The sequence below is a fragment of the Podarcis raffonei genome, chromosome 3 (genome assembly GCF_027172205.1).
Source record: "Podarcis raffonei isolate rPodRaf1 chromosome 3, rPodRaf1.pri, whole genome shotgun sequence".
NCBI classification, from domain to species: domain Eukaryota; kingdom Metazoa; phylum Chordata; class Lepidosauria; order Squamata; family Lacertidae; genus Podarcis; species Podarcis raffonei.
The window spans coordinates 36,755,227-36,768,292 of record NC_070604.1 but is presented as its reverse complement, the minus strand read 5'-3'; the positions used below and the strand labels follow the sequence as shown (position 1 = coordinate 36,768,292).

General features: G+C 42.9%; 1 protein-coding gene across 1 annotated transcript in view; it reads left to right on the top strand.

Moving 5' to 3' along the window:
• LOC128410231 (protein eyes shut homolog) overlaps nt 1–13,066 on the top strand; it is a 472,516-nt gene that overhangs the window by 365,014 nt on the left and 94,436 nt on the right. The gene's annotated exons all lie outside the window — the stretch shown is intronic.

Genomic DNA, 13,066 nt, shown 5'->3' with positions numbered 1-13,066 from the left:
GCAAGCCACTATTACTTCGGGATGCATGGCTACAGGTTTTTCAAAAGATGCATTTAAAAATCAGCTTCTTTTACTATTTTATTGTGTATTAGGCTAATCGGGCCACAGGCTTCCAGTACAGCTTTCTCAACCACCTCTTAAATCTGTAGGAAAGCTTATATCTGGCGCTGTGTTGCTTTGTGTGAATATTATGGTTGTGTCCCAGATAGCTGTATTGGAGCAGACGTTTGGAGTGCTAGACTTTGATTAATCTCTCAAACTGATTAATCTCTCAAACTGAACTGCACAGGGCAGGTACAAAATTTGTCTCCATCTCACACACAAAGAGACACACAGACACACCTGACACCAGATAATGTTGAAATTGCATGGTCTCCATGATGGTTGGGGTTGTGTCAGTCACTCTGCTCCATTGCACCAACAGTCTCTAATGGGCAGGGCACTTGATGTAAGTGTCTGTGAGCAGGAAGATACAGTTCTCTTGATTCTTCCGGGTTTGTTTGATGGAGAAAATCAGGCTCTGGGAATCGGGCACCCACACCTGATCAGTAGAGTCTATCTGCACAGTAAACTGTATAGCTTTGCACTGCTACTCTACCGCCATATTTCATCCCCATTAAGTGCATGAACCAGAGTGAACAAAGGACATAGTGTGCAACTGAGAACATTATAAGGCCTTCAGTGGATTAGCTGAGCTAGTGTTTCCCACACTCCCGTCAGCATGGTTTGGTTGTGCTCTGATCTAAGGACTGAGTTTGTGTGGGACTAGCCAGAAAGTTTTAAGGATCAAAGTGTGGGGGAAATCTGCCCTTTCATTTTTAGATTACAATGAGAGCATTCTAAGCAGGAGGACCAAATACACCCAGAATGTATTTTTTGAGCCCTGTTTTGTCAAGTATCACTTCTTCCCAAGGTGTCACAGTGCTAAAGTCTATTTGGGAGTATTGTTGCCTTCCAGTTAAGACTATTTTTAAAGTATGAAGGCAAGAAATAACTGAAACATAGTCCCAAGCAGGATTCCATAACATCTGGACTATCATAATAATAAAATAATTTATTATTTATACCCCGCCCATCTGGCTAGGTTTCCCCAGCCACTCTATATTAAAAACACAATACAGAATTAAACATTAAAAACTTCCCTAAACAGGGCTGCTCTCAGATGTCTTTTAAAAGTAGGATAGTTGCTTATTTCTTTGACATCTGATGAGGCATTCCAGAGGGCATGTGGCACTATCAAGAAGGCCCTCTGCCCTAACCCTAACTTCTCACAGTGAGGGAACCGCCAGAAGGCCCTCGGCGCTGGATCTCAGTTTCCAGGCTGAATGATGGGGGTGGAGACGCTCCTTCAGGTATACAGGACCGAATTCTTAGTTTCCCATTGTGGAAGGGGCAGAAAATGATCCGTGGTTCTCCAAAATGTATATGTGGCCATTTAACAGCATTTTATCTGTCGTGCCAACAGCAAATGTTTCCTGCAACATAAGCCGAATAGTACCAGTGCATCCATTCCAAACATAATAGCTGCATATAGATTGTTGAGCTTCTCTCATTTTGCCAGTAAACCTAAATCAAATAAAAGCAAAGAATGGGTGCTTTAAACAAACTCAAAGAATACACAGAGGTGTCTGTACTCCCCCCCCCCCATTTTTGTCTTGGTTTCTTACTTTAAATTCAGTACATAATTCACGGATACTTCCCCCTGGTTATGTTGCCTCTTCAAACACTTGGCTTGGATTAAGTATAAGAACAGTCTTCCACCTCCTTTAAGATGATCTATCAAAGATAAGAAAGCAATTGCTGCAACTATTCAAGCTCATTAAACAAGTACTTGAGGAGCAGATGTCTTCATTACAATACCCTTCATGCTCTGGAAAAGGATTGGTCTTCTCATGCTAACTGTCCTCCTAAAGGAGCCTTAGCAAATGCTTATCCAGCGTTTCCAAAAATATCCCTTTAACAGAGGCACAGTATGGTGGGGGGCTGAGGGGGTTGTTGTCCCTGGTGCATTTTAGAAGTGTACTATCACAAATATTAATGTGTCTGTGCGAACCTTTCACCTTGGCACATTGTGTGTCAAGATTGTGGTTTTGCATCTTCAATAAAAATGTATTTTTATTTTTTATTTTTAAATGAATTTTCAAAGTGTGCTTGGTCTTGCTAGGGATGGGAGGAGGGACAGACAGTCCCTGCAGAAGCATCTGGTGGTTCTTCATGCAGAGCTGCAAGGAGATCTTCAGATGTATCTTCTTCATCTCACATTTCCAGGTCACAAAAATGACTAAGATTGGAAACCAGCCCACAGATACAGCCATGTACTGCACATGCAATCCTGTAGCATGGATATATTCCAGGCTACTGTGGCAAATGTTCTCCATAGTGCAGCCTGAGGATCATATCTACAGAGATACGGCTTGACATCCTTGTGTGCACTTTTGTGATTGAAGTTGCCAACCTTTGACTCAGGGATAGAGCAATGGGTGCTATCTGCTTCAGGGTAGCAAAATCCCTCAATACAATTAAGACTGACTTGGCTAGTCAGTGGTCCATTCCTTGACTGCCATTTCCTGCCTTCTGTAGCAAACATTACTGCAGTTTTTTGTTATTAGAAATAGATCACTATAGTACTAGAATGGGAGTCACTATTTCACCTTTCCAAGGTTTTGCTTTTTCAAAGCTGTTAATGCAAGAGACACTATGTATCTGGGACAAGAGTTAATAACCCTACTTGTGATGTACTGTTTGACATTTCTGCTTCTGTAAGCAGGCCTAGAGCAGGGGTAGCCAATGTGTGGTCCACTCTAAATGCTGGACTGCAAGTCCCATCAAGCCCAGCCAGTGTGGCTATTGGTTGAGGTAATGGGAATTGTAGGGACGCAGGTGGCGCTGTGGGTTAAACCACAGAGTCTAGGATTTGCCGATCAGAAGGTCGGCGGTTCGAATCCCCGCGACAGGGTGAACTCCCGTTGCTTGGTCCCTGCTCCTGCCAACCTAGCAGTTCAAAAACACGTCAAAGTGCAAGTAGATAAATAGGTACTGCTCCAGCGGGAAGGTAAACGTGCGCTGCTCTGGTTCGCCAGAAGCGGCTTAGTCGTGCTGGCCACATGACCCGGAAGCTGTATGCCGGCTCCCTCAGCCAGTAAAGCGAGATGAGTGCCGCAGCCCCAGAGTTGGCCACGACTGGACCTAATGGTCAGGGGTCCCTTTACCCTTACCTTTAATAGGAATTGTAGTCCAACAAATGGAGGGCACCATATTGGTTACTGCCCCCCAACGTAGAGGTATAACCAGGGATACTCCAACACATTTTGTTGGCAGAAAAACTATGTGGCATCCCTCTTGGTACTAAAACTGCACTTCTAAACACAAGAAAGTTCTCAGGCAGGCTAGTGCACTCTACCTAATAACATAAAACAAAAATTATATTCATGAGAAATAATGGCTTGAAGACCTAAAATAAAACCATGTTGCTTACAATTAATTTTTGTGCAGCCTGTAGACCCATGTTATTTAACTGTGCATTTACTTACTGGTTGCTGCAGATATCTGCAGTACAGTAAAAACTGAATACAGCTTTTTATTAAATTAATCTATATTATCATATTCTTTCAGTTTAAACAGTTTCAGTAATGAGTAGCATTGGCTGGAGTGGTTTTGTTTTATAATCATGTGTACAGTCCTATAGCTAAGCAGCCACACGCAAAGCAGGATACTGTGTACAATAATTAAAATCTCAATTTAATTAACAGAACAGACAAGGAGGAAATGCTAGATTTTAATGCAGACAACAAACCAGAAAACCTTTTATTCTAATGTAATAATTTTAATTTTTTTATTTTTTTAAAAAACCATGCACCATATCATAGTGTTGTAAATCAGCAGACAGATGTATCATTTGAGTTTACATGACTGACACAAAAGCAATGTTCTGAAGATGACAATTTATTTAGAGGGCAATATTTACATAACATATGTCCTGGAAATATTTCATTACGCCAGTGTCTTTCACATTGTGCCATGTGTTCTGAGACAGTGTGACTTCAAGGAGAAGATAAAGTTCAGCTTGCTGACAGCAATCCTTCCTTGCATGATAATGACATCTTAAGACAATGACATTCCAAGAATGGTATTTATCCTTCTGAAATAATCAGCCATGCCACCAAGAGCAGAACACAGTCTTTTGATGATGCATGTCAAGTATTCTACAAGAAAGGAAGTAGAAGCACTTTTATGTAGGTGGCCCAGCTATTTTCATCGGTGTCTATGAATTTTTTCAGAGCAACGGAAGATCTCTGTTCCAAGGATCTCGCAGTATAAATGTGGATTGTGGGCTGGCAGTGGAGGGTTCTAAATTGCACAAAAAGGGGAGGGGATCCTCACTTCAGGTCTTAACCTCAGACCCTCATGGAGGTCTCCAAAGTGTGAGCAGATGATGCGTCAGACAGGGCAGGGCTTGGCAGCACACACACACCACTCACCTTCACACGTTTGCAACTGACACCCATGAAGAGCTCTTGTGTGGCTGTAGATGACTGTTGATACCACAAATCTGCCTCATGTATGAAGAAAAAAAAACTTTAACAAGTTATCCCTTAGTAAACATAGAGCAATTTTGATCATTAGAAAGGCTCGGTGAATATTCAGGGGATTCTGGTATCTGTTGTCTCAAGTTGAGATAGCCATGGATTGCTGCTCCATAGCTTGGGTGGCCCAGAGCGATCCTTGGCTGTCAGCGTATTGGAGAGGCAGGCATTGGGTGGGAAAGCCTGTAAAAAGGCCAGAGAGCTACCTGATTGCCAGTTGCCTCTTCCCAGGAGAAGGTAGGAACCTGCCACCCCCTGACTTTCCTTCTTACCTGACACCCCATCCCTGAAGCAGCACCTGGCAGGGTCAATGGCTCCGCTGAACAGGAGGCTTGGCTTGGTCCTGCATGGTGCAGCATTCTCCTTTGCAAGAGGCTTCCCCACAGAAAGGTTGCTTGCAAAGCAGCACCCAGTAGAATCAATAACTCTGCTTAACAAGTGCTGTGCTAATGTATCAATCCTACATGGCGCAGAGTGTTCTTTTGCATGCAGCTTCCAAAGAAGCACCGAGAATTAACCCCTCATCCTGCACGCAAGCATGCTTTCGGTCAGGAGGGGAGTAACTGCAAAGTCTTGTTCCCCCATCTCCTCCCAGTATAAGGGGGTCTCCCACCACCACCACCCGCTGTGCCTAAACACAACAAACAGAGGCTGAGAATCCATCTTCCCCCAGCCCACTGCATGGAAGTTGTTGCTGCTCTTTCCTTTTCAAGCCCCTCCTGGTTCTAGGGGACTATAGGGTGGGAAAAGGTGGGGAATCTACTGACCCATGCCTGAACCATCCCTCCTTCCTCTACTACATACTGGGCACCCTCCTCTGCCTCAGACTGCCCTGACTCTCCCTCCTCCCTTGACTCCTTGCAGGTGGTGTCACACTCCATAAATCACTGGTCCCCTTTCCTGGGTTACTCCCCTGGTCCCCTGCCTCTGTGGACACCACAGGGGCAAATTAGACATTACGTTAATGGGGTATGTGAATTCCATACTCAAGATCTGCATTTTTCAAAAGTAGCTTAGTGGGGGCCTGATCTGAGTTTGGGACAATTGTGTAAGAGGAGGAGAAGTTTTATTTATTCCCCTCCCATTCCACTTTCCCCAGACTGCTATTTGCAGTTTCAGGTGCAAATAGCAGCATTGGTGGGTGGCCACCATTTGTTTAAAGAACAAGCTATAGGTAGGGAAGCCAAAGCATGAGATTCAACTCTGTCGTTAAAGTAGTATCTAGTTTGACCCAGAGAATCTCAGTTAAAATCTGGAGACCCTGACACATAGCAAAGATGTCCTGTGGTCATGTTTTAATGCAAGTGTTTTGCAGAAACCCAGTTTCAAAACACTAGGTTTGAGAGATTCTCCCTTTTTCCTTTTGTCAGGAGAGAATGCATGCTCATTCCGTACATGTTGAGAGATAATGACACAGGTAGGCTCATTCGTAACCTTCTGTCACTCTCCATATTAAACTCTTATCTTAAAAACAAGAGAGAAAGATTAGTCTTGCTCAGTATATTGTAAAGATGATTGAGTAACTAGCAGATGATGGAGGAAGCATTGTAAAGTATTTTGGCACTCATCTGTTGTTTTTACCTTCCATGTTCAAAGTAATGGAACTAATTAAATATATTTATAAGCCTTGTCATATCAATATATATATATATTTAAACAACAAGGGCAAATGAGAAATGACCATTATACATCCTTATATATAATCAATATTACATCATTAATCTTCAACACGTATAAACAGGAGGTAATTACGCCTAGGATGATCTTACCAATTTGTCATAAGCTGCAGCCTTCCCAAAGCATTTATTTAAAGGAGTGCTCAACTCTGCCTGCAATTCAGAACAAATATTGTTTGAAGGCCTAATGAATGTAAACTGTGTGAACAAATTATATGCACAGTAAATAGCGACCAATAAATTCATTTTGGAGAAGAAAAGGAAACTTGTAAAATAATACATCAGCAGGAAACTAGGTGTAGCATTGAAACATCTTGGACATTTTTTCGTTTGTTTTACCTATATTAAAACATAAGAAACTGAATAGTCTTTATTTAAGCTGTTCAGTGTCTTATAAAAATATCATGATCAATGCCTTAATATATATAAAAGAGGGCATAAATGAACTATTGAAAATATCTACATGTTTCATTCAGTCTCCATCAATATGACCATATACATAAGACTATCCAAGGCATGGCTAGCCAAATGGCAGCTCATGGGCCAGCAGTTTTATTTGGCCTGATAGTTATATCAAATGTTCCCACTCTGTCTACTCAGAGTAACCTGCAATGGAGCTTACTTTCAGGTACAACATAGGAAGGTAGAAAGCTGCCTTGTCCTGAGTCAGACCTTTTGTCTGTCTAGCTCAGCAGCTGTTGGTGACCCTCTGGGGTTTCAGACATGGAACATTCCTACTTGGAGGTGCCAGGTAAGGCACCTGGGACCTTCTTCATGCAGCCATATTCAACTTATAAAGGCTTAAATCCAGGGCTCGGCAACCTGCAGCCCATAGGCCACAAGTGGCTCACAAGCTGCCCCCTGACCGAGCTGACCACTTGGCGAGTCCCTGCACACTGCACTAAACCAGCACAGAGTGGGGACTCACTTTCGCGGCACCAAAAATTGCATCTGTGCAGACGCAGGAAATCGTGTCTGCGCATGTGCAGATGCCGAAAAACACATCTGCGCAGACGTGGTCCGGCCCACGGAGCAATCTCTGTGGGAGTGAACCAGCCCAGGCGAGGTAAACTTGCTGACCCCTGGCTTAAATCCAACACAGGAGTTAGGCTCACTGATTCCATTCTGTTTTGCATTGCAGGTAAATGTATTTAGGATTGCAGCTTTAGTGTTGTATGCATGTTTGCTTAAGGACTTCCCCTTCCCCTTCCTTACCCCACCCCTGCTCCAGATCTGCTCCAGAACAGAACTGCTAGTGCCTGCGGGGAGAAGTTCCGTTGTGCAAGTGGAAGTCCTTGCGTGAATGGAACAACCTCGTTGGGTACGATCCTTCGTTTTCATTTGCACAGGAGACCACTGGACACCTGTGGAGCTTTTTTAGAATGAAAAGATATTCCTAGTGCACAAGTGATGTATAAGGAAACAGTGAAAAGCCCAGATGGGCAGCACCAGTCTGTCAAGTGACAGAAATTCCCCATGAGCAACCTGTGTGCTTTTGTTTCCCTGTAACGTGGTTCTTTCTTGCAAGCCAGCTGCAAACATTCCGGCCTGGATATCACCTATTAGTTTCATTCTGACTCATACTGCTCCTCCAGCTACATGCACACACTGGTAGAATGCTGATCTCAGACCAGATGGTAGAGTGCCTTTTGTGGAAACTTACCTGGCTGTTAGCTAAACAAAAGGATACAACAGGGATAGGGAATGTGTTACCCTGCAGAGGCTGCTCGACTACAATTCTCATTATCCTTGACCATTTGCCATACTGGCTGCTGCTAATGGGCCTCCACTTCCCCATCCTTGTGCTACAATGTTCCTTTTTATTACATCTATTCCCCACCATTCCTTCTAGGCGTTCAGTGCTTTGGACATTAATCCTGACCTTGGAGGTGAGAGAGGCTCAGAATGAGTAATTGGCTCTAGGTCACCCAGAGAGCATCATGACTGAGGGAGTAGTTAGACCTGAGTCTAGTGACCCTTGCCCAACACTCAGTCCACTACCTTTATTCCTTTGTTTACTAAATTTATATAGGCGGCTCAATAGTACAGGTTCTCAGGGCAACTCACAAGGACAGACTACAATATTAAAATACAAAGGCGGGAGGAACCAAAGAAGAGTAAGCATCAAATACATGTTAACTCTGAGAAAGGCAAAACTTGTTTAGCAATGCAGGCACACAGTAAATTGCACCTTGGATATTAACCATGCAATCATTTATATGTATCTACTATAGGGTTGGACGCGGGTGGCGCTGTGGGTTAAACCACAGAGCCTAGGACTTGCCGATCAGAAGGTCGGCGGTTCGAATCCCCGCGATGAGGTGAGTTCCCATTGCTCAGTCCCTGCTCCTGCCAACCTAGCAGTTCGAAAGCACGTCAAAGTGCAAGTAGATAAATAGGTACCGCTCCGGCGGGAAGGTAAACGGCGTTTCTGTGTGCTGCCCTGGTTCGCCAAAAGCGGCTTTGTCATGCTGGCCACATGACTTGGAAGCTGTACGCCGGCTCCCTCGGCCAATAAAGCCAGATGAGTGCCACAACCCCAGAGTCGTTCACGACTGGACCTAATGGTCAGGGGTCCCTTTACCTTTTACTATAGGGTTGCCATGTTTCAAAAAATGAAAATCATAACACAAAGCTTTTTCACCAGTTTTTTAGGGTTTCCCCCATACATCCAGATTCCCCCCCCAAAAAAATTAAGCGATTTCCGGCAACCCTGGTCTACTCAGATACCGCCCCAGTGAGTTCAGTGGAGCTTACTTCCAGATAAGTGGATATCGGATTGCAGCATAATAGCTGAGATTGGAAGACAAATTATTTCAAAGGTCTGTATGAATAAAAAGGTATTTATGAAGTGCCAAAAACACACACAAAGAAGGAACTAGATGAGCCCCATTTGGGAAGCAGATTCCTAGTGAGGATGCCACCACCAAAATGGCCTCTTCATTGGTGCCCACCTGCCTTACTTCACTTGGCAGGGCACATTGAGATTAGCAATATTATATTGGCTTTCCCAGTAACATTCTCTCTTTATGCTTCAAGCACATTTCCCACCCCAGGCACATGATGCTTCTCCTCTCTTAACCCCTTCCACTTTCCATATTCTGTACTATGCTTTCTTTGGACCGTGACAAGACAAGCAATCGGGCAAAAGCAATGACCTCACCATCCACCATGCTACCAGTACATTCTACTTGTTCGCTTGTACAACAGGCAAGATATTAATTTGATTTATTTCTGTCTTCATTGCTTTTTCACGAATAGCAGCATTTGCTTATTACCTTACAGTAGCTCTGAGTTGAGGCAGGATGGGAGCTTATTATGAGCTTAAAGGTGGAAAGGAACCTGAAATGTCTTTTCTCCCTACCTTGCACCCCTCACACATCCATCCTTGCCTTTAATCCTTTCAAAAGCTTTGGCTTTTTGGTGCTTCCATTCATTGTGGAGAGCTGAAGAGCGGAATTTCAGCCATCCCTCCTACTGCATATACTGCACAATGAGATGACCATGCACACACATGTGCCCTGAGAAGCCCTCCCTGGCACCCATGGGGTCCTGTCCCTGCCCCACTAAAGTTAGGCTTGGTAGTATTAACTCTGGCCTTACCAGTTGAATTTTTCAGGAAAATCACACACACACCCGACACACACACATTTTGTACCCTAAATGCTGGCAGAAAGGGGGGAAATGAGTGTGCATGCATGTGCAGAATTGCAGAACGTGGGTGCACAACTGCAACATCCGTATGGTGCCCACAACAGTGTGTCTCTTTTACAAATGAGCCCAAGAAAGTCAGTGGTTCCTGGCATAATACTTTTTGTACTGTCCTTCCCTTCTGAGTTGTGTGACACCCAAGTTGTAAGAGAAAGGAGCAGGAGGAAGACTCTTCTAAGGAAATGCTGAAGGGTGTTGAAAATGCTTCTGCCCAGATTTGTCTGGGTCTTTTGTTGAACATAAAATTCTAACAATGTTTCCCCTAGTTTATTTGCTATACAGCCCTATTTAGTGCTAACCCTATTTTGCCTCCCTAGCCTCAGACCTTCTTTGCAGTGTTTAACCTTTGTGTGTTTGCCTAAGAAAAAAAGGAGTGAGCCAGCTGGTTATTTTAATCAGCAGCCAGATACAGGCAACCCTGATTTTCTACTTTATTAAATACTTTTGTCTGCCAATGGCAAAGCATTAAATATTTTACTTAATATTTACTTACTTTAATATGGGGCACTGTAGTAGCAGGAGACACATTGAAAAATGGAACAGTGGACTTTACTTTCTGTGGGCTGGCTGTAAATTAAGGCAAACAGAATAGAAAGCAAAGCCAATAATGGTTTGGGATCTGACTAACAATACACATTGCCACTCACAAAAAGCAGCAGTCATAGTGCCGTATGTATACCCTGTAAATCCTGGGATCCTGAACTAAAGAGTAATGAACATAAAAAATAATAATTCAATACAGAATTTATTTAGTTTCAGTTCAGGTTAATGAGACTGAAGTAGAGGGCTCTTACAGAGACTCAGGAAACACTCAAGAAAAATATATTTTTGTGTTAATGCTTTCTTGGAAATTCACTGTATTATTATTTTTAGACAGTTAGAATTATTTGCCAGAGCTTTCTGCATCCTGAATGTCAACTTGTCCTCATTATCTTTTGCTCTTTAGTTGAGTCACATCACTGACAAGGCACTGTGCCAAGATGTAAACATTGCCTTTAGGACTTCTTTAATTTCTCACCTTTTTCTGCCACTTGTCTTCTTTTTTTCTTTTTCTTTTTCGGTCATATTGGCGCCTTGAGCCTTTTCTCTCAGTGTTTACTAGAATCATTGGTCCCCCTCTGCAAGTAGTAGGTAAGCCCCGGGAGAACGCCAACTTTGATTTCTGTGCTGCCACTGTTTTAATGGTATAATGATTGAAAGCCAGCACACAACATGAGTGTTAAAAAGATGGAAAGGAAAAAGAGGATCAGTTCCAACAACATTTTAGTGGACTGCTTGAACACGCACACACCAAACTGCAACCCTTGTTCATATGAAGGGTCTGTTTGTATTAGCAGTAAAACATTAGGACTGGGTGGTTCTACTTCTGCAAAAAGGAAAACTGCAAGATGTGGATTTTCTTTTTACAGAAAAGAGGCTGTGATCTTGCATGAGTTTACAGTGCCAAGGTTGCGCTTCTCATATGAGTAGACCTGCTGGCTGGTGGATTGCTGAGACTGAGCCATTATGCTTCCATTTCGGGGAGGAACAAAAGAAACACTTCAGATTTTTGAAATAAGGGCATGAAAGGCATGTTGTACTAGTTATTTTATCAATTCAATGCAAAAAGATATGAATTATTAATATTTCTTACCTGCCCTTCAACATTAGGTCCAAGGGCAACCTACAATTTAAAAAAGGCAACATTAATAACAGTTGATAAGGACTGCAATCAAGAGAATAAGGCGAGTCCTAAGGTATAAATTCAGTTGTCAAAGGCCAGACTCAAGAAGTACATTATTAGCATACAACAGAAACTTTATGATGCATCTCTATGTGGAAGGAATTACAGAGCTTAGGGTCTGCCACAGAAAATGCCATCTCCCAAGATTCCCTTCACCTATTTATGAATGACCCTCTAAAATGATGTAAGTTATTTACAGTTGTGCTATCTTGGAAGATATAGGATCATCCTGGGCCACTCTCTGTAGATAGTGCTTTCATATCAGGTCATTTGATTACCAATACAGTGGTACCTCGGGTTACATACGCTTCAGGTTACATACGCTTCAGGTTACAGACTCCGCTAACCCAGAAATAGGACTTCAGGTTAAGAACTTTGCTTCAGGATGAGAACAGAAATTGTGCTCCGGCGACGTGGTAGCAGCAGGAGGCCCCATTAGCTAAAGTGGTGATTCAGGTTAAGAACAGTTTCAGGTTAAGTACAGACCTCCGGAATGAATTAAGTAGTTAATCCGAGGTACCACTGTATGTCTAATCCTGTAATTTGCTGCAGTGTGCTTGTTGTTTGACTGCAGATCAAATAATCGAGTCTAGACTTAGAGTCAGTGTTCAGTCTTTAGTGTATCTTTGTAATGGATCTTAAGGATCAAGGCTAGGGAAAAACCCCTGCATGAAACCTTGAAAGCTGCTGTGCTAATCCACAGATCCAAGATGGGCCATTGGTCCAGCAACTTACATTTGGTCCATGCCATATTCTGTAGTATTGCTGATCGTCTTTTACAGCATAACCTCTTCTTTTATCTTTAGCTCTGGTTCTTACATAGAACTCAGTTGTGAAAAAAGCTTGGCCAACTAATGATCCACAGTGTAATGAAATGGAACTATTTGGATTTCAGATGTTTAGTCTTTAGGTACATAGTATGAAACAGTAACTCTGGCTTCACTGGGTTGCTGTAGTTTCAAACTGTAGATCTCTTGCTCTTATTGTCTAGGAGAGAGTTTTCCAAACTTTTCATGCTGGTGACACACTTTTTAAACATGGATCATTTCATGACACAGTAATTCCGTTTTACTAGCAAACCCAGAGGTTAAACTAACCCCTTTCAGCCCTGAGCGCAGCATGGGGAGCATTTGTGCGACGCACCTACACATTGCAGCCGACACACTAATGTGTCGCGACACAAAGTTTGGAAAGCTCTAGTTTAGAGTCTAAAAACCTCCCCATACAACTAGTTCCAAATGCACCAGGGGACTTTGGGCTTCTGCGTTTTGAACACTCACCCTCTGTGGCACATGACACGTCGCTTTGTTTCCTAGTCACATACAAATACATGCTGGCTTTGTTTTATACAATTTCATTTTAATGGGATAGAA